The sequence below is a fragment of the Chrysemys picta genome, chromosome 5, assembly GCF_011386835.1.
Source record: "Chrysemys picta bellii isolate R12L10 chromosome 5, ASM1138683v2, whole genome shotgun sequence".
In the NCBI taxonomy this organism is placed as follows: domain Eukaryota; kingdom Metazoa; phylum Chordata; order Testudines; family Emydidae; genus Chrysemys; species Chrysemys picta.
Window position 1 is genome coordinate 86646303 of NC_088795.1, and position 26759 is coordinate 86673061.

The window sequence follows — 26759 nt, forward strand, 5'->3', positions numbered from 1 at the left end:
CTAGAATGAGAGAGATTAAATTTCAAGGGACTTCGAGTGCAGGGTTACCCAGAAAAAAAATCAACCCCCAAAACTACAGTTTTAGGCAGATTAGTAAGAGAAATTTATACCTAAAAAGTTAGAGAAATCTTTCTTCCTCGTCACACTTTTTGTTTTGAGATAAAACAAACTTGATTTTCATGAACTTTACATTCAAGAAGAGTTTTGTCTGATTTAGGGAATACTGCACACTCTGTACTCCTCAGTAACTTCTCTAGGTTTTCTATCCAGCAGCTAATTTTTATAATTGCAAATGTTTATAGTTTCTAACCAACCAGAGACTTTATTGATTATTCATATTGCTATTTCATCTGGTGGCTCCTTTTTACTGAAAATTTTATACAGCTGCCTTTTTTTTCTTAACTTGGCACTGTGGGTACATGATAAATGTTTCTGATAACAACAGAATTTATCCAGAATCTCATTTTACATAAATTGAGGCTTAAATGATTTTGTAAAGCTTTTAATTCTATGGAATATAAGACAACACATTTGCAAAGCTTTTTTCTTTTTTTAAAAGACAGATGTTACCGCACTAACCGAACCCTATAAACTTGCTCAGTGGGGTTCCATACATGATGTAATGTTGGCAGCATAATAATACTTTGCACTTAGATCACAGAACAAAATGTATTATTGTGTATTTTGCAGATTTTACATTTAACTGAGAGTTTAAGTGACTTGTTCAAGTTCATAAAGCAAGTCAGTGGTCGACATAAAGACAGAGCCAAGCTCCCAACATAGTCATATGTTCTAACCAGTAGATAATTACTAACTAGGGTATCACTGAGAAAGTGCAAGTTACTTGTAGAAAGGATGAAAGTTACAGAACCTAAAAAGTGGGGAGAGCTAGAGATTTATGTGTTTATATAATGTGTTTAATAATCCTCTTATACTGAGACCCACATGGTGGCCTATAAATCCAGGCATGGAAGAGACCCCCATTGTGTGGGCCTCCTATTTCCACTTAGTCACATCTTTAGAATTGTTTTCTTAGACCAGACCCCGTAGAGACCTCTCTATGAGGTCCAGACTCTGAACAAAGAGAGGGAGATGATACACATCATCTCCTCTCCCTCCAGTGAGTCTCTGGAAAATATAATGCTGACCAAAATAAAAACAACAAAAAAATCCCATAATGTAACTGGGTAAATGTGAATGCTGTATGTGGGTGAAATTCCTCTTATTGTCCAATAGCGTTGCCAACTTTCTAATCGCACAAAACCGAACACGCTTGCCCTGCCCTGTGGCCCCACCCCTGCGGGAAGAGCTGTGGCTGGGGGTGCAGGCTGTGGGGTGGGGCCAAGGATGAGGGGTTTGGAGTGCAGGAGGAGGCTCCAGGCTGGAGTTCAGGGGTTCAGAGTGCGAGAGCGGGCTCAGGGCTGGGGCAGGGGTACGTGAGGGGGTGTGGGATCTGGGTGGGGGTGCAGGATCTGGGGTGAGGCCAGGATGAAGGGTTTTGGGTGCAGGAGGGGGCTCAGAGCTGGGGCAGGAGGTTGGGATGCTGAAGGGGGGCAGGGCAGGGTTGATAAAAATCAATGATTTAAAAAAAATCAGATTTTTTTAAATTTAAATTGGATTTTTTTGATAAAATGCTATTTGAGGAAAAAACCTATCTAAAGACAGTTTTAATTAAGATACATTATGGCTCAAAGATATCTCATCATGGAATAGGGATTATAAATTCTAACTCTATAGTATGAGACAATATATTCATGTAATGTTTAAGAAAAGTTTTGTAAATGAATTCCAATAGTTCGTGGATTAGGGACCCAATTTTATGGGGTTCCAGAGGCTTCTGTATAGATTATTTAGGTTACTCTTTCTATCTACTCAATGGGACTCAGTCTAGAAGATACTATCAGGGATGCCTAGTTTTGCAGTTCTGAAACTGTGGATTTGTGTCTCCAGAGATAACATGCTTGTTAACAGCAAAAATGTTTTAAAATAAATAAATAAATATATAGAGGTGTGAAATAACACCTCTGTCCCTCTGCAAATTTGTGTACACGGAGTCAATCCCTTACCTCTCTCTAAAAGTGCAAAGTTTCAAAAAGTTCAATGAATAGAAGACAGTTGGAGGCGGAATAGATCTGGACAAGGAGAAAAAGTCTGGAGATTAATGTGAGAAGGTGGGACATGCAGTAGAAACAAAAGTGAAACTGAGCAGCATATTCAAGAAGTCTTGAGGTCTTTCTGAGTGTAGCCTTCAATGATTTGAGATCCACCATCCCATTCTCTCACTAGAAGGGAAAACCTATAATGGCAGCAGGCTGTAAAAGAGACCCAGTTTGGGAATAAGAACCACTCAAGAAATATATGTTTGCTGATGATGTTTTAAAGAAAGTCACACCAGTGAACTGGTGGAAGTCACTTAAGCACTTGGATTCAGAGACTGTTGAAGTGATAATCTCACTTTTAACAGCAGTAACTTCTTCTGCTGGTGTAGAAAGAGTATTTTCTTCCTTTGGACTAATTCATTCCAAATTGAGAAGTCGTTTGGGACCTGAAAAATCAGGAAAGCTTGTTTTTCTTTTCCAGCTTATGAACAAACAGGAAAATGAAGGTGAAGACGACTGACTTTCGGGTGACCAGACAACAAATGTGAAAAATCATGACAGGGGTGGGGAGTAATAGGAGCCTATATAAGAAAAAGACCCAAAAATCAGGTCTATCCCTATAAAATCGGGACATCTGGTCACCCTAACTGAGTTAGCTGCAGAAGCCAATATTTTAAGTTTCTCATGTTGATCTGGCTGACATAGTCGATTTAATTTATTTGTTTTTTTAAATATTTCCTTTAACTATTTTAGTTAAAAACAATTTTAACAAAAACAAACCTGATTTTAAAAAACTTGAATGTTTAACTAAATTAAAAAATTCATATACTTGTTTTGCTAAAATATGTTTGCTGTTGAAGAAAAAAATCCAGAATACATAACGTTGTTGTTTTAGTTAAATAAAACAATTTAAATGTCTGTCTGGTAATGTTCTCCTCCTAATACAGCATGGCAAGAAAATCCTCCAAATAGTAATGATTAACCTGTTGAATTGTAGATAGTTCACCTCCCAATGACTTCATAAATATCTGCTTCAATTACCTTTGGTAAATGAAATAACCAAACAATCATTCATTTTCTGATACAGCTGTAAAACTAATCTAAAAAGTTTTCAAAATAAATCACTTAAAAAAATATATAGTGTGTACCTTCCTAAAATGAAACCTACATCTATCTGTGAGTTGTGAAGAATATATATTAAGGTTATAACAACCAACAAGAATGCATTTTTAATTAGAAATCAATGATTAAATCAAGTCTTCCTGACTAGTGATTTTTTTTAATCAATTTGATTTCAATCAAATCCACCCTAGGGCAGGGTGCAGGCTCTGGGAAGGAGTTTGAGTGTGGGAGGGGGCTCAGGGCTTGGACAAGGGTTTGGGGTGCAGGCTCTGGGAGGGAATTAGGGTGCAGGAGGCGGTTCCAACCTGGGGCAGGGGGTTGGGGTGTGGGAGGGAGCGTGGGCTGCGTGGCACTTACCTCAGGCAGATCCTGGTTGGCAGCGCAGCAGGGCTAAGGCAGGCTCCCTGCCTGGCTTGGATCTGCGTGGCTCCTGGACGCGGCCGGCATGTCAAGCTCCTAGGTGCAGGGGTGGCCAGGCAGCTCTGCGCGGTGCGTGCTGCCTGCACCCGCAGGCACCACTGCAGCAGCTTCCATTGGCCGCGGGTCCAAAAATGAGATGCCTGGCAACCTTACTGTCCTACTTCCCCCTAAACAACTACACAACAAGTGTTTCCCCAATATATTCGTTTAAATACCTTTAAAAATTATCTCCCATTTCAAAATCCTTCCAGGAGCAAAAGATTGCACTTACATCCTGCTACTGCCCCTGCACAAATGTTACATGCTGGATTAGCATAGGCACAGTTCTCCAGAAAAGAAACTCTAAGACTGTTGTAGAAACACATGAAGATACAGGATACCTGCCATCCTGTAAGAAGGTGGAGAGGAGGGCTAGGGCCAGCCAGCCCAGTTCAATGATTAGACCAAGCTGGGAAGGGAGAAGGGCCAAGATCCTCAGAGATATTTAGGCTCCTAACTTGCATTCAATTCAGTGGTAGTCAGGAACCTAAATACCTTTGAGAATCTGGGCCCAAGTGATTATAAAGTCAGCTAAGTGGCTCAGACCAAGTAGGCAGCTCTGCTACAAGTCCCATGACAAACTAAATTATTTCTCACCTCCTAATTATGACAATCAAAATACAATTTAACAATCTGACATACTGACCTAATATAATGGAACCAGGGGTGGTGGAACAGGGGAACATCAGAGGGCAATGGCCTCCTCACTTTTTACCAGCCACAAGGGCGAGCGATGCAGGGGAGAGGCTGGAGGGGGAGGCGGGGTCTTGGGGGGGAAGAGGTGGCATGGGAGTGGGGCCTCAGGAGAAGGGGCAGCGAGAGGCTGCAGCCTCAGGTAGAAAGGACAGGACTATGGTTCAGGCACTGTTGGCCCCCACCCTACGTTTAGGGACCTTCTGCTGCTCCTCATTGTTACATTTGCTCGTATTTCATGATGTGAAAAGCATGCATGTCTCACACACACACACACACACACACACACACACACACACACACAAACCACTTTTAGGCTTCCACAGGCTTGTTTGCAACTTGCAACAGTGACTTGTCATGAAGTGTTGCAACCACAGTAACTAACTTTTGTACAACTGCAATCTCTCAATTGTATGGTATTCTAAAAGTGTTAAAGTGAGGGAAATAATTCATATATCAATCACAGATAAATACTACATTCAGAGGAATTAATTCTTAATCCCCATGAGATTAATTGGAAATCCACATGATGTCCAAGTGCTAGATCTTGCTAAACATCGGGTTATTAGGTTATTAGCCTCAGAAACCACCCTGACATTATCATCAAAGAGGCTGATAAAGGAGGTGCTGTTGTCATCATGAACAGGTCTGACTACCAGAAGGAGGCTGCCAGACAACTCTCCAATACCAAATTCTACAGGCCACTTTCCTCAGATCCCACTGAGGAATACACTAAGAAACTGCACCATCTACTCAGGACACTCCCTACACTAACACAGGAACAAATCAACATACCCTTAGAGCCCCGACCGGGGTTATTCTATCTACTACCTAAGATCCACAAACCTGGAAATCCTGGACGCCCCATCATCTCGGGCATTGGCACTCTCACTGAAGGACTGTCTGGATATGTGGACTCCCTACTCAGACCCTACGCCACCAGCACTCCCAGCTATCTCCGTGACACCACAGATTTCCTGAGAAAACTACAATGCATTGGTGACCTCCCAGAAAACACCATCCTAGCCACCATGGATGTAGAGGCTCTCTACACAAACATCCCACATACAGATGGAATACAAGCTGTCAGGAACAGTATCCCTGATGATGACACAGCACAATTTATTGCTGAGCTCTGTGACTTTATCCTCACGCACAATTATTTCAAATTTGGTGACAATATATACCTCCAGACCAGTGGCACCGCTATGGGCACCCGCATGGCCCCACAATATGCCAACATTTTTATGGCTGACCTGGAACAACGCTTCCTCAGCTCTCGTCCACTCATGCCCCTTCTCTACCTACGCTATATTGATGACATCTTCATCATCTGGACCCATGGGAAGGAGACCCTGGAAGAATTCCACCATGATTTCAACAACTTCCACCCCACCATCAACCTCAGCCTGGACCAATCTACACGGGAGGTCCACTTCCTAGACACCACCGTACAAATAAGCGATGGCCACATTAACACCACCCTATACCGAAAACCCACCGACCGCTACGCCTACCTTTATGCCTCCAGCTTCCACCCCGGTCACACCACACGATCCATCGTCTACAGCCAAGCACTGAGGTACAATCGCATCTGCTCCAATCCCTCAGACAGAGACCAACACCTACAAGATCTCCACCAAGCATTCTCAAAACTACGATACCCACACAAGGAAATAAAGAAACAAATCAACAGAGCCAGACGTGTACCCAGAAGCCTCCTGCTACAAGACAGGCCCAGAAGAGAAACCAACAGAACTCCACTGGCCATCACCTACAGTCCTCAGCTTAAACCTCTCCAACGCATCATCAGTGATCTACAACCCATCCTGGACAATGATCCCTCACTTTCACAGACCTTGGGAGGCAGGCCAGTCCTCACCCACAGACAACCTGCCAACCTTAAGCATATTCTCACCAGCAACCACGCACCGCACCATAACAACTCTAACTCAGGAACCAACCCATGCAACAAACCTCGATGCCAACTCTGCCCACATATCTATACCAGCAACACCATCACAGGACCCAACCAGATCAGCTACAACATCACCGGCTCATTCACCTGCACGTCCACCAATGTTATATATGCCATCATATGCCAGCAATGCCCCTCTGCTATGTACATTGGCCAAACTGGACAGTCACTACGCAAGAGGATAAATGGACACAAGTCAGATATCAGGAATGGCAATATACAAAAACCTGTAGGAGAACACTTCAACCTCCCTGGCCACACAATAGCAGATGTAAAGGTAGCCATCTTACAGCAAAAAAACTTCAGGACCAGACTCCAAAGAGAAACTGCTGAACTCCAGTTCATTTGCAAATTTGACACCATCAGATCAGGATTAAACAAAGACTGTGAATGGCTATCCAACTATAGAAGCGGTTTCTCCTCCCTTGGTGTTCACACCTCAACTGCTAGCAGAGCACCTCACCCTCCCTGATTGAACTAACCTCGTTATCTCCACACTGATTTATACCTGCCTCTAGAGACTTCCATTACTTGCATCTGAAGAAGTGAGGTTCTTACCCACGAAAGCTTATGCTCCCAATACTTCTGTTAGTCTCAAAGGTGCCCCAGGACCCTCTGTTGCTTTTTATCGGGTTATTAGTTACTCAGTCTAAGGATGCCGAAGAGAGTGCAATAAATAATCCCTTCCAAAGTCCATTCTAATTATTTTTATTCCATAACCACAGTGTGCATGGTGCTTCACAAAAATAAAATAAATGTGGTCCCTCTCTCATGGTGACAGAGAGCTTGTAATCTAGCTGCAGACATGAAGCAACAAACAATAACCTCAAACAAAGGGCAAAAATAGGTGGTGTGGTGAGGAAATAGAACAAGATTTACCATAATGTTGCAAGGATTGTGTGCACATCTTGGTTTTTCACAATACAATACTGGTGTGTATGTTTATGCTCGTTAAATCACCTCAACTCCAACTTTTTCAAGAAGAGGTACAGGAAGAATTTGTGTTTTGTTTTAAAAAGTCTCCCCTTTTTACCTAAATCACACTGCTTTAAGAAATCTGATAGCACAAATGCAAAAGGACAGTAACTCTAAGGATCTACACCTTTGGGAAGACAATAAAACATGGGAGAAAGTATTTGGTGCAGCGTCTGCTATCACCGTCCACCTCCAACTGGTAATTTATTCCTAGTTTCCGAAATTCTAGGAGGGACGTTTGGCATTGATTTTGCTGATGCAACCCCTATATCAGGCATAGGCAATCTATGGCATACATGCCAAAGGCAGTGTGTGAGCTGATTTTCAGTGGCACTCACACTGCCCGGGTCCTGGCCACCGGTCCAGGGGGGATTTGCATTTTAATTTAATTTTAAAACCTTATGTACTTTACATACAACAATAGTTTAGTTATATATTATAGACTAATTGAAAGAGACCTTCTAAAAACGTTAAAATGTATTACTGGCACGCGAAACGTTAGAGTGAATAAATGAAGACTCAGCACACTTGCCTACCCCTGCCCTATATTATCTTTGTTCAGTAAGCACAGAACTCCAACTATACATATCCATAACAGATGCTGCAATGCTCACAAAATTCAATAATCAGTAAAACTAGACAATTCTGTGGGTGGGCAAGTCATTTGTTTTGCATCTGACTTTTAGGAACTTTTAGGAACAAAGAGGAGACCATTATTTTAATAAGGACAAGTATTCCGAAATGTAGGAGGATTGACTTTAGCACTAAAAATAAGACAGGGCAGGAGAGTCTTATGACCTAGTGGTTTGGTAACAAAGCAGTGTTTCTCAACCTTTTTGTGCTGGCGACCGCCTTTGGATTAAAAAAAAAAAATTGTGATCTCCTCCCCTCCCTTCCCCACTTAGACTTGAAAAAAGTGTGCCTCGCCCCCCTCCCCCACCATCTTAAATGTCATTACGTAAATTACTCAGGGCTGGCATTCGGGGGTGGCAAGCAGGGCAATTGCCCAGGGCCCCATGCCACAGGGGGCCCCACGAAGCTAAGTTACATGCTTCAGCCCCGGGACTTGGGCTTGGGCTTCCGTCCTGGGTAGCGGGGCTCGGGCTTCAGCTTCAGCCCCAGGCAGCAGGACTTGGGCTTTGGCGTCAGCCCCAGGCAGCATGGCTAAAGCATGTAACTTAGCTTTGCAGGGCCCCCTGTGGCATGGGGTCCTGGGCAATTGTCCTGCTTGCTTCCTCCTAACACTGGCCCTGCACTTGCAACCCCATAAACCCGACCCCCAGTTGAGAAACACTGATCTAGAGCACCAGATCTAAAAGCTGAATCTAACCCTACCTGTCGTGGTTCAATCTCAGAAACAGCAGCTCAGTTGGAAGCACCAACATGCACCATGGAATCCTTCAAACTCCCTGCCCTAGGGACTGGAGGTGCCAGGTAGTATGCTTATGCTCAGTGGCCCTTTCAGAAGCAGAAATGCAACAAGCTAATAGGTGTGGAGATGGAAGGTGGCTAGAAAAAGAGTGACATTAAGGAAGAAAGGGAGACAAGGTGACAAAGGCAGTGGGGGAATGAATGTACATGGCAGTTTCCTTCTATTTTTCCTGTTTGGCCTGTTGCTGCTGTTAGCCACAGGGCACATACAGCCTTTTGAACTTACGAAAGAGCCCACCTGCTTGGTAATAAAAGATCTAGTAGAAACTTGTCCTTGCCCGTGTGTTTCGGAGAAATTAAATAAAACATTTAAAATATCTTGCATAATGCTCTCCCTGTGTACTGGGCCTTTCTGAATATTAGCTTTAAATAATGGCATACTAGTATTAGAGGCTAGATAGTCCATTTGGGAGGAGAGTCATTGGCAGAGCAGTTCTTGCCTTTCCACTTCCATCCCACCCCAAAGTAAAAATGAGTGTACTACTGTCCTGGCTACATTTTGAGAAAACAGTTCTCAGTTATGTTATGGGTTGGGCACAACCACCACCTTTCATTTAAGATAGTTGTAAGAAACACTTAAGCTCCTTTGTGGTGCCTGATACCATAGTGGAACAATAACGGCCTCCACTGCAAATAGGCATATGACACTGCCCAAAACAAAGGCTCATGCATGTGGGCAGAGAGATTTCACTGTGAAAATTTGTCTGTCTTGGAAAGAAAGGCAGAAAAAGCCAAAGAAGCTGAGAGAGAACGCAGCAAGGAAGCGCCAGACACAGACACACTGGTAATGTAGCTCAGAGAAAAAGCTTAGAGAGTGCTTTTGCGCCAAGTGCTGGCTGGAAGGGGCTTGGAGCTGTGAGCAAAGAAACTTCCTCCTGTGTTCAGGCAACAGGATTTTCTACATTCTTTCTAATTATGGCTCTACCAATGATTTGAAGCATGACACTTAAACTGTGTCTGAGTTTCCCTATTTGTAATTGGGAAAAATACCTATCTACCTTTATAGGAATCTTTTGTTGAGTTAGTTCGTACAGTGATTAAAAAGCATAAAGTACAATATATGGTAAATGCTATATATTATATCATTCAACAGTTTCCAGAAAGAGAAGTTACCTATCCAGGCAGAAAAGTGGGGTGGGCAACTGGGAGTTGAGGGGAATCATCTCACTGACCCCAGGCTTTTCTCCCTTCCTCTTTCAAGAATTTTTTTTGATAAAGGAAAATGTAAATGTAACCTACACACTTCCTGGGTGTGGTGTTCTGTCCCATCTAGTGGCACTGAGACCACTTAAAGAGAGATAAAATGAGCATACTCTACAGCAGTGGTCCCCAACCTTTCAGTGTGGCGGGCGCCTGACAACTAGCCGCTGAGAAGCTCCGTCATCAAGAGGCTTCTTGGCGGCATTTCGGCAGCTGCTTGTCCAGCGGCCGCGCTCCTCTGCGGCGGGGCGCTCCCTTATCAGTAGGTGGGAGCATATAGATGCCCCAGCGGGCGCCATGGTGCCCGCGGGCACTGCATTGGGGACCACTGCTCTAAAGCCTTAACTACCAGCCAGTTGACTTTTAGCTCATGCTGTAGAGGCTCATGCACAAAGCTCCAGAGATCCCCGGTTTGATCCTGCCCCCCGCCGACCAGGGTCTGTCGGCCTTCAATAAACGCTTCCTTTTCAAGCTAGACCTTTTTTTCAAATTGGTGGGAAAGGAATGGAACACTGCAAGACCACTTATGCAGTATCAATGCTTCTCCTCTCCCAACCTGTCAAACCCACCCACATTTAATCATTATTTAAGCAGCATCTGGTAAAGAACTCTAAACTAAAACAATAAATGGCTAATTCCAGGGGTTTGGTTTTTAACCTTAGGATTTTCCCCTCACACTAGAGGGTTTAGTAAGTTTTTAGCTTTTCCATCTGAGGGCCCTACCTCTGTTGTGGCTCCAAGACTACTGATTTTGCCTCTCTTCAGTTTCTTGTTTTCTCACCTCTTTCAGTGACCCCCCAATACTATGGTTAGACATTGCTCATTGGTTCAGTATTGACTTAAAAGAATGAGAGCTAACTACCAAACCATACACAATGCATATATGCAGAGAATTAAGTTACCCCAAAATATCTAACTCATAACTTCTTGACTTGTTCAATTAATAATTCAGCCTTGACATTGCATTTCTTTTCTTATACCATATTTTACAAGATTACTATCATCCTTTGGCTTTTTAACCTCATAGCCATTGCAGGAACTGAGTTAGAATTCCATCTATTGTTTTTCCATTTCATTTGGAAAATCAAAGCTTTGTTTCCTAATTGTGCAAAACTGAAAGCAGACAGGTTGGTTATTTGCAAATTGTGTATTTCTAGTGTGCCCAAGAGATTCCAATTACAATTGTGTATTGCTTTCAAAATAAGATGTGAATTCAGAAGTCCTCCAAGTATCTGTATAGAATGTTTCATTATCTTAGTAAAGTGCCCCCAAGACAAGATCTTACAAGGTTTGTGCTACCACTCACTAATGTTATATATAGTATGTTGCAAATGAAACTGACTGCAACCTGCGATAGTTTAGATTGCATAACACTGTTTTTATTTGGGGCTTAATCCAACCTTCAGTCAAGACAGTGAAAGCCTTTTCTCCAATTTCAATGGGCACTGGATTGAGCCCTGTAATCCATGCTTTATAGTCACTCAGAGCTTTTTTTAACTTTCATCTTTTAGGCCTAAAACATCCTTGCCTAAAGGTTTCGCTTTGTTTTGGAAAGTTGGAGAAGGGAGAGTGTGAGGGAGAGAGGGGAGAGTGATTGAGCCATTTTGGTGCACAAGGAGTTGTGTTTTTTTTAATTCCATCACAAAAATCATTTATATTTTTACATGTACAGTCTTACAGCTGAAAAAGCATGGAGGTTAGAGATATAGTTTGGCCTGGGAATAGCTTTTACTGCAGAACAATACATTGCTTTGTTTCAAGGGAAGTTGGTTTTGATTTGATGGGAGTTATGATCATTTTACAATTGCCTACTGAGCACATACAGTACATATTTTTCTTGCTAAAGAAGGATATGCTCCATGATCCTAGGCCCATGGTTAAAGCAAAGGCTCCTGCACACCTTGTAAGGCACGTTGGGGCTGAAAAAAGGGTTCTAGACACTATGGGAAAGGAATTGCCTCCTATGCACTTTGGACCCAATTCAGCAAGATATTTAAAGATGTGTAACTTTAAGCACATGAATAGCTGCATTGACTTAAATGGGGGTACTCGCATGCTTAAAATTATGTGTGTCATTGTCAAAGCTACAGGACTAGCAGCACCTCTGTCCCCATCCTAATCCCGATAAGTGCATTGCCTCAACTGTCAGGCATCATGCCTTTACCTACATCCAGGTGGAATTCTGCAATTCTCCCACTTTTAGACCAGGCCTTGGGCTACAATACCCTGTGTATCAAATGTGATTACCTAGCAGGTCTGACTAAGTTCAAGTACTTGCAGTTCTTCCATTCAGGAGTCTCTGGCCAGTGACATACAGTGCCAAAACACCCTTCCTAAAATAAACAATACTTTGTTTTAACAGTAGGACAAAGAATTTAGAGGGAAGAAAGGATTTTAAAACAGTCTATATGCATGTCTATTTTACTTGGAGTCTATTCCCTGATGTTAACCTAGGTAGGCCTAACTTCTTCAGACATCCCAGGGTACGTCTGTGTCTCAGCCAAACTACTCTCCCCACTTAAGAGAAAGTCCCTTTAAAAAAAAAAACCCTAATAGTTCTTTTGATCTATTTTTGATCTCTTTTCCTGTCTTGGCTTTATCTCTTAACAACCCTCAAGTGTTTGCAGAGAAGTGATGCTTTTCTTTCCTTTCCTGCTTATTTTCCCCCTCCTCTCCCCAACAGTGCCCTATTAAATTTGCACAATATAGTCATATAGTAAACGTCCAAATAAACTGGTCAACATGCAATAGTCATAAATTATTACAGAGCAGCTCCAAATCCATCAGAGCCCTTAAGTACCTGGCTGAAACAGAGCATTTAGCAGAATTACTAGGATTATGCCCAGAGTGGCTCGGGAGGTGAGTACAGGTAAGTTAAATGCATTTTAAGCACCTTAAAACTGATTACAATTTAAACCAGAATTTGTAAATCAGGGAGGGGTTGAGACTAGGGCTGTAGTGGGCCTTGTCAGGTACACTTTTTGGCTGAGGCAAGGAATCTGGATTACACAGTTTACCTATGCTCTGTCCAATGTTTTGGAAGCCAATAGAGCTTCAAAAAGTATTGCATACTTAACCATTAAAAAAAATCCACTAAATCATCTCCCCCATACTAGAATGAGTGAGTTCTGTTTTCTCTGTCTCTATTACACTACAGACTCCTCCAAACAGGGGCCATCCTTATCGCTATATCTTGTACAATACTAGTCATATCGTCAGAGCAAAAACAAATACAGATTGTGATATTTTGGGATAATTTATATATCATAACACCACCAAAAAATAATTGTGAATCAGAAATTATAGTATCATGGTCAATTTGTATGTTTTATTCCCCTTGTCTGTGTATCAGATCCAGGATGACTTCAATGGAGTGCCATAAGTGTACAGGTGTGTACATGAGTGCACCCAGATGGCTCCAGTTGCAGCTCTGGGCCTTTGCTTGTAAAAGTTTTGGGGCTCTTTTTGTTTGGAAAATACTTAGTGCACTGTGGGTGTCAATGAAAAAATGTAAAATATTAATTTCATTTCTGAGTATAGATTTTTATTATATCATTGCTTACTGTTAAACAGTGTTATAGATCAAAGACACTTTACAAAACTCAAGACTTTTTCCCCACAGTTGAATCCAAGCACTAAGCACAGCACTGGATCTGTGTAGGGTCTTCCTGAAGCTTAGGTCATGTCTGTACATACAGTGCTACAGTGGCGCAGCTCTACTGATAAAGCTATGCCACTGCAGCATGTGTGGTGATGACACTATATGCCAGAGGTGGGCAAACTACAGCCCGCGGGCCCCTCCAGCCTGGCCCCTGAGCTCCTGTCCCAGAAGGCTAGCCCCCGAACCCTCCCTTGCTGTTCTCCCTCCTCTGCAGCCTCAGCTCGCTCCACCGCCGGCGCAATGCTCTGGGCGGCGGGGCTGCGAGCTCCTGGGGCAGCACAGCTGCAGAGCCGGGGCCTGACCCGGTGCTCTGTGCTGCACGGTGGCGTGGCTGGCTCCATCCAAGCAGTGTGGCTGTAGCGCCGCCGGCCACCCGTGCTCCAGGCAGCACGGTAAGGGAGCAGGGGGGTTGGATAGAGGGCAGGGGAGTTCGGGTTGGTGGTCGGGGGTGGAGGGGTGGATAGGGGTCGGGGCAGATAGGGGTCGGGGCGGTCAGAGAACAAGGGTGTTGAATGGGGGCAGGGGTCCCCAGGGACAGTCAGGAAGGAGAGGAGTGATTGGATGGAGCAGCAGTCAGGGGCAAGGGTTCCGGGGGGGTCAGGGGACAGGGAGAAGGGGTGGTTGGATGGGGCAGAGGTCCTGGGGGGGGGGGGGGCAGTCAGGAATGAGAGGAGGGGTTGGATGGGGTGGCGGGAGGCAGGCAGGGGTGGAGGTTCCGGGGGCTGTCAGGGGACAGGGAACAGGGGGGTTGGATGGGGCAGGAGTCCCAGGGGTGCCCCATCACAGGGTGAAAAGCAGGAGGGGTCGGATAGGGGGCAGGGGCCAGGCCATGCCTGGCCGTTTGGGGGGGCACAGCCTCCCATAATCGGCCCTCCATACAATTTTCTCAAACTGGGGGTCGGAACCCCTCAGGGGGTTGTGAGGTTATTACATGGAGGGTCGCGAGCTATCGGCCTCCACCCCAAATCCCTCTTTGCCTCCAGCATTTATAATGGTGTTAAATTAAAAACATTTTTTTACATATTTATTGGGGGGGAGGGGTCACACTCAGAGGCTTGCTTTGTGAAAGGGGTCTGTAGAAGGGCTCGGCCAAGGCTCGTCCCTCCGCAGGGCTGTGGGGTGTCCCACCGCCTCGCAATAGTTCGCTATGGGCCCAAGCCCTGAGTCAGGGCGGGCCAGTAAACAAACAGTCAGGAGCTCGGGCCCTTAGGCAGGGGCTGAGCCAACAGTTCAGTATGAGCCCTGGCCCTAGGTCAGGGCGGGGCAGCAAACAAACAGTCAGGAGCTCAGGCTTCTGAGCGTCTGGTGCAAGGGGGAGACTGCCACCCGTGAGTGGGGTGGCAGGGGGGACACAGGCCCACCCGCTCCACTGCATCCCAGCCCAGGGCCCTAGCAGCGGTAGAAGACTCACTGCTGTGTCAGTGGGGATCCTGACCGCAACACACTGACATTGGTTCTGGCCCTGCTGCGGCCAGGCCAGGGTCAGCTGCCCCTGGGCTACTTCTGGACTCCCCCTTGTAAGGTACCTGGGTTTGGCCGGCGTCCTCGGCGGTTTCCATCACCATCGGATCCTCCGGGTAACTAGCGAAGGGTAGGCTTGGCTGCTCCTCGGGGTAGCTGGCGAGGGGTAGGCGCGGCTGCTCCTCGGGGTAGCTGGCGAGCGGTAGGCGCGGCTGCTCCTCGGGGTAGCTGGCGAGGGGTAGGCGCGGCTGGCCCAGCCAGTCCTCGGGTCGGCTGCAGCCTGCCGGCGTTCCCCAACTTGGAGCTAGGCCATAGACATCTGGCCTCTCCGGCGGCTGGCTTTCAAGTGAGCTTTGCAGTGGGGCTTTTCTACTTCCTGTCCTGCGCTGTGACCTCTGGGGGAGCAGGCGCAGGACACACTGGCTCCGCCCACATTGGTGCTAGGGGAGGCTCGTCCCTCCATGGGGCTGTGGGGTGCCCCACCGCCTCGCTACAGGGTCACCAGTAAAAAAGTTTGAGAGCCACTGCTCTATGCCGACAGGAGAAAGCAATCCTGTTGGCATAAAAAAACCACCTCCACGAGCAGCAAAAACTACATCGGTGGGAGAAACTCTCCCGCCAACATACCACTGTGCACACGAGCACTTACACCAGCATAACTTATGTTGCTCAGGGGGGTGATTTATTCACCCCCCTGAGCGACATAAATTATGACAGCATAAACTGTAGTGTAGACATAGCCTTAATGTCAAATTTCATTTTGTTTTGTCTGTATGGGGACACTGGATAAGGGCTGCAAGCAAAACTGTCCTCAATTTATTTCACCACGCACAAGCATCATGAATCCCAGTCCTGAAAGATAACAAACTCCAGCAGTTTTCATGGTAACCAACATAAGCTGCCTGTGCTCACTCTCATGATCGTTCTCCATTACATCTTGAAGACAGCCCAGTTCTCCTCTCACACCAGTTTAATTCCACTGACTTCAAGATGTCACTCCTAGTTTACAAGCAAGATCTGAGTCATACCCATATAATCCTTAGCAGATACCATAATAGCTTTAGATTTGGAATATTGTATCTATATATTTTTAAATAGACAATTTAATCATCTTCTGTTATTTAGTTTTGTATTTTTAATGTCACGCAAACATATATATATATATATGTTAAAGTATTTCACTCACAACAGCTTTTTTCAGCTGCTACCAGGGATACAAACTTGATTGTGACACAAAACTCAAATTCTTCACAAGTCAGGATGGATAAAAAAACAGTAATTTAAAAAAAAATTAAATTTGAAATTTTATTTAAATTACATATATTTTTCTTTTTACAATAAATATATTTGTTATTATGATAAACCATATTATAGCCTAAATTTGCTTTAATCTATTAAAACTATTTAAATTAAAAAACAGTATATACTTGCTGTAAAGTTTCAAAGAAAATCAAACTATTGAACTGTTCGAAGTCACTAGCTAAACACCTGGAACTAAAGTTTGTTGAAGGTCTAAATCAGCCTTTGACCGCAGTACTCCTTCTGCAGGTGTAGCGAGAATACATCTGTTCTTTCAGTTTATCCAACTAGTTCAGTTCAATGACTAATTCATTCAGAATTAAAAACCAGATTAGAAGTTGAAAAAGTAGGAACGCCTGTTTTTCCCTTCCAATCTATGAATAAAAATGAGGTGTGAGAAGATGAGATCTACTACTGTAGTTCTAAAATCCTGAAGGACATGGTCACTAGAAACAGTCAAATTCACTAACTACAGATAGTATTTCTTTGTTTAATAAATCAGTTAGTTTTAAATACAAAGCATGTTTTGATAAACTTACTTTTGATCCCCTTATGTATCCAGTATATTTAAGATTGTTTGAACTAATAAAAACCACTTTAAATACTATTGTGTGCATTTTTAATTGAATGCCAACTTCCATCCACATTGAGTATAATATAGATCCTGAGTAAAGAACAATCATCTAGTAAATCAGAAATGAATCATTCTCCATTATCTAATATAAGAAAAAAGTGTAAAAATTAAGAATCTAAATAAATGTATGTAACACTATGTAATTGTTTAAATAAATGTGTATAAATAGAGCATTTCCTCCTGGTTACCAAAAAGTAGTACCAAATTTAGTGTAAAGGCTAGATTTAGTAGCAAATCACTATGTTTTAATGGTTACCAACACAATGGGAATCAGCTTTTCTTTAGGAAAGTAACTAAAATATGCAAATCTAAAACAAGATTTTAATCAAGCTTTCCTGCTTCTCCTTTAAGTAATGATTAAAATCACTTTGATTCTGATTTTAATCAATCCATCCGGTCGCAAACACATTTCTATATTTAAACATGCAGCGCTGGCAAAGGAACGGAAAACTGCCCTCCCCTAAAGTTCTGTTTAATCTATTAAAACCTGCCCTCCCCTATCTTCCTTTACATATTCAGAGAAGACAACTTGTCCTTTCCCCGGTCCACATTCTCTGCTGAGAGTGTGGCTTCGCAGCTTGTTAGCTGCACATGAAGAAAAAGGTGTGAAGATTTTATTTCGATTGTGTGCGGAAGCCAATGCGAGTTTCCGACATTGCTTGAATGGCACATACTGTACATGAATCTAACTCTAAATATGAAGTTACCAGCTTGCACGCAGTTGAACCACAGTACCATAAATACCGCCTGCAACTTAGCTTTTCACACACATCAGTTTCAATGAATGCTATGTAAACCAGTAAAGAGTCATTATTAAGTGTTTGGTCGTGTTGTGAAGCTGCCAGGTGTGCATCTTCCTCTGTGGTGCGTGCAGGACTCAGCTCCGATTGTCACCTCTTAGATCAGAGCAGTCACTCCTAGCAGCAACATAAACTAAAACACAACCGCCAGCAGCGCTCTGCACAGCAGGCTGCGACCCACGTAGAGAAGCACAACCAACCCCATTCACACCGAGCAGACTAAAAAGGACACAGAGGAGCCTTTGGCCTCCCACTCCGCAGAGCTCCCCATGCAACCTCGTCAAGCCCTAAGAATAACTCCGAGTCCTCGCTCTTCCCCCGCCTCTCCCTCCCCCACACGTCACCCCGTGTGCCCGCGGCGCGGGAGGCGGGAGAGAGACCCAGCCACCCCCGGGCACGGGCCAGCGGCTGCCCACCAAGCTCCCCGCCCCCAGCCATGTGGACGTTGCGGAGCTGGCTGCGCCGACGCCAGCTGTCCCGCCACAGCTCCTCGCCTGCCCCGTGGCGGGGCCGAGTCCCACTTACTGGGGTCGGAGGCGGGCCTGGCTGCCGCGGGCGAGCGCTGGGCTGCGCGGAGGTGGCTCGCGGACCCTAGCAGCAGCAGGATTCCCGGGTGCCCAGGCTTCCAACACGTGCACACACCCGGACCCAGACACAGCCCTGCCCCGCCTCCAGCCCCCGGCCCGCACCCCACGGGCCAATGGCAGCCCCAGGCTCGGGGACCTCCCCTCTGGTAACCGGGGGCCCTCGGCTGCGCGGTGACAGCTGCCCGATTTCACTGCTCCTGCTGGCCAAGCCCTTCTCCCGCTGCCTCTGCCTTATGCTGGGGAGGGGGCTGAGGGAAGGCTCCCCGCGCACCACCCCACTGTGCGAAAGGATCCGTGCCCTGTTGGCACTAATGCCACTTGCTCCCCAGCCCCAAGGAACGTACGCCCCCCTTCCCAACTTGCCTCTGTTTTGTATCAGCAGAACATAAAAATTGCCATTAGGAGAGCAGATCCCTGCTCCTTCTAGTCCAAGATCCTGCCTCTGCTAGTGGCCTGCAGCAGAACTTCAGAGAAAAGATCAAGAAACCCCACAAAAGGCAAATACGGGCTAAGCTGCCCCTTCCCCGTCTCATCCTTCTCTCTAATAGTTAGAAATTGGTTTAAACTCTGTTATAAGGGGTTCCCCCACCCCAATGTTTTTGTTGTGATTAATCATTGTAACTCTGGATATTCTTTATTAGCCATATGTGTCCAATCCCTCTGTGAATCTTGTTAAATTCTTGCTTTAGCAATATTCTGTAGCAAGGAGTTCCACAATCTAATTATGCAGTGTATGAAAAAGTATTTCCTTTCATCATTTTTGAGTTTGCTGCCCTTTGATTTAATGGAATTTCTCCTTGTCCTAGTGGTAAGAGACAAGAACAGAAGCACCTTCTTTCTACTATTCATTATTTTATATATTTTTATCATTTGCTCAATATATTTTACATCACACTTTTTTTAGACACTAAGATTTATGCAGCTCCACCTGTAATGTTTTTGTTGGGCTTTCACAAGTGGTGGTAACAGCCAGATTAGAGGGAAAGAAGCAGACAGTCTGCCTTAAAATGAGATTGGGAAAGATTTCTTTCAGGATATGGTCCCTATCAACTATGGGTTGAATTGTTTGATGTACACTGTATGGGTGTGGACGACTAGGGGAATGTGGTAATTCTTTTTTTCCCCCTGTATTGTAGCAGGTTCGCCCGGTACCTGGGTGATCCTTTCCATGTTGCGATCTATGTCACTGGTGGAGTGTCCTTGTTTAGTGAAGGCAGTTTTAAGGGTGTTTAGGTGTATATCCTGGACTTTCTCTTCAGAGCAAATTCTGTGGTAGCTGAGTGCCTAGGATAACATATCAGCACCTTGTTGTGAGATGACATTGCATGCAAAATCCTGCTGCCAGCCTGTGGGATGTAAGAGATTCCATCCAAGATCCATGACAGGGCTGCCAAATGCATGAGTATCACATAAGGTACATGACATGCAGAAGCTCGTCAATCCATAGCTTGTCGAACTTGTGTCTTCCCCCCATATGCTAATATTCAGCTAACATATCAGAGCTGCATATCACTTTCCCCCCATCCATGAATTTAAAATCTTTGTATACACTACAAACACCAAAAATGGCTAGGGGCAATTCTTACAAACTTCTCTCACACACATCACATACAACTGTATAACTTTTCTCTCATTACTGCTCTAACTTAAAATATGCCCATGATTAATAAAATCGCATAGACAATTGTTCTCGAAGTTTCTAGCTACCTACTTCCTTCTCCATTTGCAAAGCCCCCATCACCACAGTTTCTAGGTGCCAGAAATACTAACCACAACTTTTAAATTTTCAAAGAAAAACACAAAACAACGATTTATCAAAAATTATATTATCGCTTGAAATCTTAAACTTATAGCCATTGTAATATTATTTTGGTATGGTTGGTAAAATATCATTTAAGACATTCCAAATGATGAGGGCAGAAGTGACACATTCATCCATCAAGGTTATGCACACTGTGGTGTTATTTACCTCAGTAAATTTAGATAAGATTAAAAGCAGCAGTGGTGAAAGAAAACAGAAGCCAGAGCTCCAAGTAGTTTTTATTTATTAGTGAATTCAACAATATTTTTATTGGTTTACTTAAACAAGAGAAGTGTGAGGGATGTTAAATGGTTTAAAGGAATTTAGGTCTGTTCTACACTTAAAAGTTAAGTTGACATAGCTATAGCATGCAGGGCAAGTCGACACTAGAACACTACATCAGTGCAGCTGGACCAATGCAGCTGGGCCGCTGTAGCACATCTAGTGAAGACATGTTATGCCAATGGGAGAGCGCTCTCCCACTGGCATAATTACTCCACCTCCACGAGTGGTGGAAGCTGTCAGTGGGAGTCCGTCTCCCGCTGACATAGTGCTGATGTGGACAGCAATTAGGTCGATGTAACTTACTTTGCTCAGGAGGGTATCTTTTTCACACCCCTGAGTGATGTGAGTTAGATTGACTTAGGCGGTAGTGTAGACCAGCCTTTAGTATGAAAATCTACACCTCAGAGCACCATAGCTATGCCAACCTAATCCCCACTGCAGGTGCAACTAAGTCAATGGAAGAATGCTTCTGTCAACTTAGCTACCACCACTCAGGGATCCAAACCCCAAATAAATCTGTTTTACCCTGTATAAAGTTTATGCAGGGTAAACTCATAAATTGTTCGCCCTCTATAACACTGATAGAGAGATATGCACAGCTGTTTGTCCCCCCCCCCCCCGATATTAATACATACTCTGGGTTAATTAATAAGTAAAAAGTGATTTTATTAAATACAAAAATTTCAATTTAAGTGGTTCCAAGTAATAACAAAGAACAAAGTAAATTATCAAACAAAATAAAATAAAACACACAAGTCTAAGCCTAATACAGTAAAAACTAAATGCAGGTAAATCTCACCCTCAGAGATGTTCCAATAAGCCTCTTTTACAGACTAGACTTCCTCCTAGTCTGGGTCCAGCAATCACTCACACCCCTGTAGTTACTGTCCTTTGTTTCAGTTTCTTTCAGGCATCCTTTGGGGTGGAGAGGCTATCTCTTGAGCCAGCTGAAGACAAAATGGAGGGGTTTTCCCAGGGGCATATATAGTCTCTCTCTTGTGGGTAGAAACCCCTCTCTCCCTCTGTGTAGAATCCAGATACAAAAGGGAGTTTTGGAGTCACATGGGCAAGTCACATGTCGATGCATAACTCAGTTTTCTACAGGGTGTTCCCAGGAAAGCTCAGATGTGGACTCCTCATCCCCAACCCCACCCCAGAGCCTGCATCCCCAGCCAGAGCCCTCACACAAGGGCTGTTTCCTGGCTCTGCTGCATGGCACAGGAGAAAGACGGCTGTAGGCGGGAAACAACAGCAGCAGCAGCACAGCCTCTCCTGCCCCATGGCAGGCTACACTCCCCGCCTGCCCCTGCTGCCGCGGAGGCTGCCGCCACCCTGGGCTCGGGCCGCCCGGATCCCCCCGAGAGGCGCCTGGTTCCTGCTGCTCTCAGCCGGCAGGTGCGGGGCCCCAGCCGAGTCCTGCCCCTTGCGTCTCCTCCGCAGCGGCGCCCCTGCCCACGTCCTCCTGGGCGGCTGCAGCGGCAGCGGCTGGGGAGCCTGAGAAGAGGAGTGGCCCCCGGGCAAGCGGCGGAGACTCCGAGGTGAATAGGCTGCTGGCTCTGGCGCGGCCCGAGCGCTGGAAACTGACAGGTACTTGCCCCTGCCCCATCCCAGCACTACCTGCCCCCCTGCCCAGTGAGTGTTACCTGCCCCACCAGCCTCAGTGCCCTGCCCCACACTGTCAGCCACCCCAAGCTCATTGTAACACCAGCACCCCTTGGCAAAGGGCCCCCTGATCTTCACAAACAGTTGTCACCACGGGCCTGACAAACTCACTGCACCGCACACGTGTTTTACAGGGCACTTACCCACAAAGAAGAACGTGGGAGGAATCTACACAAGGCTGGTAACTTGTCAAGAGTGAGAATCTTTGTGAGATGTGTGCATGGGTAATATTGAAGGAATAATGTATTTACCTTAAAAGTCTGCTTTATAGACTTGGAGTAGAAATTAGTCACCAGGGGATAATGGCCCTTTGGGACAAGGGGGATTTGTCACCCTGCCTAACCTGGTTGTTTAGCTTTGAATGGGACACTAGCAGAGGCAATGGCAAACAACTGAAACGCCTTAAAGGTAAAAAGAAACATTACAAAGCCCTTACCCGTTCTGACAGGCTGTTTATAATGCTAAGTTTACTAGTTTTCGGAGGTTGTCGGGGAGGGGGGAGGAGAGGGGGGCGCAAGGTGGAAGTTTCACCTAGGGCGCAAAATATCCTTGCACCGGCCCTGGGGCTCCACAATACCTTAATCCACCTCTGGACCCAACTGGGTTTATTTTTAATTAAATCTGTTGGTTATCAATAAGGTGACTGACGTGTATGTGTAAGCCCTTGGCCTAATAGGGAGATCTCTTCAAGAGATCTATTGAGGGGTGGGTAAGAATGAGTTGGTCTGAGTCATTGTTGCTAGGCAGATGCACAATTAGTCCTCTACACTCAGAACTTTCTGGAATTGGATGTGGTGGGTTTGGGTGTGCTCAATAGGTTCCCTGTTGCTGGACACAGACTCCACAAGGGCAAGTAGTCAGGGTAACTGCTTTGCACAAGGTTATGTGCACTGTGTTGGGAGAAGCTGAACCCAAGGAACAGACAGCAGGCTGTTGTCCCTAACTCTGAAGCATTTTGCAGCAGGTTAGTGATATTGTTAACCCTCCAACAGAGCAGCCCTGGCAGCGTTAATTATAGAAAGGGGAAATGTGGAGAAAAAAAGTATTTTTTTTATTTTAATTTTATACTTTGAATGTTGTTTGATTTTAGCCAAACTGTTTTAGTTAAATTGTCTCAACCAGTATGATTCACCAACTTTTCTCTTATTTAAATGTGATAATGGGGAAAGAGTTATTTATATTTTGCTACTCAGATCTGTATTTTGTCACAGGTGTTTTTTTGTTGGTTTGTTTTTTTAATCTATATACATAACTGGAGTGGTTGGTTAATTGGTTAGCTGACTGGCTAACTGAATAATTTCAGTAGAGGAGGAGGAAGAGTCTGCATGGATTCCAGATGGAGATTTCTACAAGCAAGTGGAGGGAAGATGTTGCTTTTGACTCAGCAGACTGTATAGATTTGATTATCAAAGATTAACTGAGATTCAGGTGAACTCAACCTAAGCTTTTGGGAACTCTGAGTTTCTTCTCGCTGTGCTTCTGTGAGGAGTGGAGACTGACCTGTTTAGAAGCAATTTGTTTTTCTTTATTTATGTTTATCCATATCTGAAGATAATATAAGTAGCCATGTTATGTTGTAAAAATTAAGTTATTATTTATGTTTCTTTATCAAAAGATTTTATAAAGTTGGTACTTAAGAATTAAATTGATTCCTTTTGTTCGTTTGGACTTGAATGTGAGGAGATTGACCCTGTCCAATCCTTGCTGAAAATCCTCAGGGACTGAATTCTTGGTCTCTTGTATTTTTCTATGGGAGCTGGGTTTCTTTGGCACTGGAAAAGGGCAGTGAAGTAAACTCCAGCCCACCCAAAGATGTCTATACACTTGCAAGCAGTTGGCCCTTATTACAGTGATTTTATGGCCAGATTGTGCCTATCCCTTGCTTGGGTAGATGCAGAGGGATCCTCCCCCATTTATACCCCAATGTAAGGCCCCAATCTGTCACAGCCTCTGAACTCATGGGATAGCTCCCTTCTGGTGTTCCCAGGGGCTCAAGACACCTCATAGGGGCAGAAAGAGGAAGAATCATGGATTCTCTCCTCCCTGCTGTGCTGGTAAAAGTGGCTGTGTACAGAGATGGGGATATGTTGTATCATTAGTGATTCTGCAACATGCACACTTCCTCCGCATGCCAGGGAACTTTGGGACATAATTCCTCCCACACCTCCCTATAGGACAGTACAGCTCTACACCCTCCTCCCCCCTCAAAGTGAGCCAGTGTTTACATTGCACAATCAGGCCATTTATGTAATTGTACGCAAAGTCAACTCTACCAAACAAGCAGGACAGAAAAAGACTAGGAGAAGCAAAATGTTTAGTGATGCAACACTGCGTCAGTGACTGCAGGGCTGGAAGGAGTGAACAAAAGTCCTAGAGCCACTGATTGCCCATTTTTTTCTCCGTATGGGTTGACCTCTATTACTCTTATTCTCAATAGATTTCTCAGACTTTTCAGGTCCAGCATGGAATGTCATGCGTATGCCGGGGTAGGGCATGTGTGTGTGGGGAAATCTACAGTGTTAACTTCAACAGTACATCAAAGAGTTTTTCCATATTGCACACCACTTATTCAAAGGGATTACAGTACTATGAGGAAACCTATCCAGCCAAAACACGATCTCCAAAATGACCGTACGAGTTTTAACTGAGTATTGTAATCCATCAGAATAAATGGTGTGCATCACCGGAAAATCCTTTGAAGTATTATTGAAGCAGTAATTTTATACCAATCAGATCTGACAGTGACCCTTTACCTAATCTCACTGTGCTCAGATTTTACAACACATATATAATGTCAGATGGGGATGGTAACTCTGTGACACAACAGGATGAATTAAAGGCATCACAGCAACTGTACAAACTTCTACTCTTTTTGCAAGTTTCCTTGAACATTATCACTATTGTTGAACTTTATGTTTATTATTGTGGGAATACACAGGTCATTTTCCATCCCCTTCATTTATTGGGCCAGTAAAAGATTTTTTAAAATCGCAAATACAAAAAATTATAGCCATTCACCCTTTCCTCCCACCCCCAAAACTCCTACTGAAATGGTGCATGAGGAACGTAGGACTGGGCCCTCAATTTGTAAGATTTGTTTCTTTTTGTCAATTTCTTAATGAATTGCTTTTCCCTCCTCCCATTTCCCTTTAGAGAAGCTCCCATTACGATTCTCTATGGGCTCATTAAATTGTATCTATTTAAAGTACCACATAGTTATTAATGGGTTGCTTTATGTGATAAGTGAGCCTTTTACACTTGGGGGGGGGGGGAAGCTGCAGAGATTTTTTATATTTTGTGGCCAAATTTTTGAAACCTGGATCCCTGAAGTTAAGCTGCTTAATCTACATTTAGACACCTAATATAAATGTGTTTTCAAAGGTCTTGAAGAGTCCCAGTACCCCTTTCCTCAACCCTTTACAGTGGAATTGTATAATATTCCAAACTTTTAAGTAATGTTGGGTGTAAGCAAGTTTTCTAAGCAAAATGCAGGATCAGGCTCACCTTTAACTACACATTTTTTGCTACAACAAACTTTGATATGCTTCTCTTGCATATAATATATTAGATGACCACAGAATACATACACTAGTTAAATTTCAGACAGAATATCCAATCCTGCAAACTGTCCAATATCTATGCTCATTTTAGGGTTGCTAACCCTCCCAGATTGGCTGGGAGTCTCCCGGAATCGGCCCCAATCTCTCGGTTGCTATTGAAAGCAATCCAGAAGATTTTAATAGGCCAAAAGTCCAGTCGGCAGCACAGCGGGGCTAAGGCAGACTCCCTACCTGCCCTGGCTCCACGCATTTCCTGGAAGTGGCTGGCATATCCAGCTCCGAGGCACATGGGTGGCCAAGGGGTCTCTGCACGCTGCCCCCGCAGCTCCCATTGACCAGGAACCACTGCCAATGGGAGCTGCAGGGGCGGTATGCAGAGCCATCTGGTCACCCTTGAGCCAGGAGCCACAGGGACATGCCTAGGGTGACCAGACAACAAATGTGAAAAATCAGGACGGGGGTGGGGGGTAATAGGAGACTATATAAGAAAAACATCCAAAAATCGGGACTGTCCCTATAAAATTGGGACATCTGGTCACCCTAGACATGCCGCCGCTTCTGGGAGCCACCTGAGGTAAGCAACGCCCGGCCAGAGCCCGCACCCCCTCCCACACCCCAGCCCTGAGCCCCCTCCAGCATCCAAACTCCCTCCCAGAGCCCACATCCCAAACACCCTCCTGCACCCCTGCCCCAGGCTCAGCCTGGAGCCCTCTCCCACACTCCAAACCCCTGGGCCCCAGCACAGAACCCGCACCCCAACCCCCTGCCCCAGCCCAGTGAAAATGAGTGAGGGTGGGGGAGAGCGAGTGTTGGAGGGAAGGGGGATAGAGTGAGTGGGAGGTGGGGCCTCAGAGAAGGAGTGGGTCAGGGATGTGGCCACAGGGAGGAGCAATGGAGTGTGGCTTTGTGCAATTAGACAGTTGGAAACCCTCTATGACTGGTCCCATTTATATCAATGAGACTATGCCTAGGAGTAACCATAAATATGAGAATATGAGATTGCAGCAGCACATCCTTAAATATTTCATTTAATTTTTCCCCCTTCCCTTTCT

At 44.8% G+C, this 26759-nt stretch overlaps 1 protein-coding gene across 4 annotated transcripts in view; it reads right to left on the reverse strand.

The window, feature by feature from the left end:
• Positions 1-18471, reverse strand: part of SLC7A2 (solute carrier family 7 member 2) — a 116109-nt gene extending 97638 nt beyond the window's left edge. For 2 of the 4 annotated variants that reach the window (XM_042841932.2, XM_005282074.4), the window contains exon 1: positions 18338-18471. The gene's annotated coding sequence lies outside the window, so the exon portion shown is untranslated. Of the gene's footprint in view, positions 1-15144; positions 15164-18337 lie in introns of those variants that run through there. The other 2 variants (XM_042841933.2, XM_065598007.1) reach the window with 2 other exon arrangements.
• Between the last annotated feature and the right edge of the window lie 8288 nt (positions 18472-26759).